The 1,895-nt window shown below is 44.0% G+C and overlaps 1 long non-coding RNA gene across 1 annotated transcript; it reads right to left on the bottom strand.

Moving 5' to 3' along the window:
- Window positions 1–982: 982 nt before the first annotated feature.
- On the bottom strand, window positions 983–1,577 carry LOC118739810. Its single transcript, XR_004993053.1, has 2 exons — window positions 1,525–1,577; window positions 983–1,452 (listed from the first exon to the last, which is right to left on the bottom strand). It is a non-coding gene; the product is annotated as an uncharacterized LOC118739810 (long non-coding RNA).
- Between the last annotated feature and the right edge of the window lie 318 nt (window positions 1,578–1,895).

Here is a 1,895-nt window from a genome sequence, read left to right as displayed (position 1 = left end):
CAATTGCTGAAATCTATAATCGATGCTCTTGGAGTAATCGTCACCACGTGCCTAGCCCACTCCAGCCTCTGTTGAACTGGCAGTTTACCTAACAATTTATCCATAAGGGTCGGGTTGCATAAATGATGGTCACAGTTTGCACCTTTTAGGAAAGAAGCTAGATTTTGAACCATAGTTGCAAACGGTATCAACAATTCTATTCGGTTATCGGCGATACTAGGCACATCACGAATTTTACTAATCTGGTTTTTCACCAGCAAATCAGAATTTCCGAACCGTTCCTCCAAAGTCTTCATAATTTGACAGACGTTGCTACTGTGGATCAGGAGACACTCGACTGTCTCCTTAGCCTTCCCCTTTATTGCTCTCTGGAGCCGCATCATGTTTTGCCTATCATTATACCCATACTCCTCGGATATCATATGAAACTCCTCTTTGAACATTGGCCAGTCTTCTGGCCGGCCGTCGAATTCGGGTAGATCATGTAGTTTACGATGATGATCGGTTTTATTTATTGCAAGCGTGCGATTTAATTCATCTAGAACCGATGACAATGTGGACGCATTTCCATCACTGTCTATATTTGTAGTAGGCTGCGGGGTATGAGCACTAGGCGCCTGACTTTCTCTTAAACGTCGGTTACTATTATCGAGTTCGACCTGTAGCGCGTTAATTCTCTGCATCATTTCATTTAGTCTGAGTTCTAGTGTATTATTATTTGCTGTGTTTTCGATAACCGTTAGATTTAGTTCTTCGCTGTTTCTTTCCCCCATACTACCAGACGTTGAACGTGTTAGCGGCATCGCGACGAGTGGAATATGTGAAACAACGGTTGACTACCTTATTCGATTTAACGGCAACGTACAGTAAGCCCTTTCTATGACCTTACCGCTTGGCTCACTACCCGACCACCGATATACACCAATCACTTCTATATAGGTATGTATGTTTTTTCTTACCTGACCGCCTTGATCACTGGAAATGCCCAACGCTTCTATCTCACTGGCTGGCTGTCGTTGGCCCCGTGCTACTGCTTGCTCACAGCGTGTGTATATCGTACCACTCGATGTAATATATTGCGCCAATATGGCTCCGATCGTTATATTGTACCAAATCAATGTATATAACGTACCGAATTAACGTGCATTGCCAGCCACCGTATTATACCAAGCGATGTATTGTGTTATTTTATGTATACTCGCCGGCGGAATGTGATACCGGCACCTGCTTGCTTAAATTTGTGTATGTTGTAGCGACCTTGTTCTTCCCACTTTGCTAGCAGCGTTTAGTCCTGGATGTCGACGCCCGTTTCCCTATGACCGCTCGACTGGGTGCACCGCTCCACGTGGCACCAAAAGCGAAATAAAAATTTGTTGCACCTGCAGGATTTGCAAATAAGAACGCTGGTTTCTTGGTTGTGCAATATGGTTGAAACCTAACGCGTTTTATTTCCTGAATAAATTTACAATGTTAAATGGTTTTTTGCTGATTAAGAGTATGGTGAATTGGATTACAATTACTCACGCTTTTGTGCGTTCTCCTGCCTCTGGTGCACTCGCAATTTAGAAGTGAATCGAAACGGCGACTAGAAAATTCTTTAAGTTTCTCAAATGGCGGCTTTTCACAACAGTGTTGCCTCTTATTACATTTAACTACGCAGAGTCGCATTCCAGAGGCAGGAGTACACATTCACAATATAAGTTTTGGAATAAATAGACATTAGGTGGTTTCACACAACATCCCAGCCTCCGTGAATCTAGCCCAGCTCAGATTCACCAACATCTAGCTTCGCCAGGATGCAGGCCGGTCGCTTGAATACTCCGAACTTCGTTTTCACGTCAGCTGCTCTCACTTGGGAGTCCTTGCCCGGATACACCTTCACCACTCTTCCAGTC

This window comes from Rhagoletis pomonella, unplaced genomic scaffold (assembly GCF_013731165.1).
Source record: "Rhagoletis pomonella isolate Grant_MI unplaced genomic scaffold, Rhpom_1.0 Rhpom_scaffold_00005, whole genome shotgun sequence".
NCBI classification, from domain to species: Eukaryota; Metazoa; Arthropoda; class Insecta; order Diptera; family Tephritidae; genus Rhagoletis; species Rhagoletis pomonella.
The sequence above is the reverse complement of the archived record's forward strand: the minus strand, read 5'-3'. Positions and strand labels throughout refer to the sequence as shown.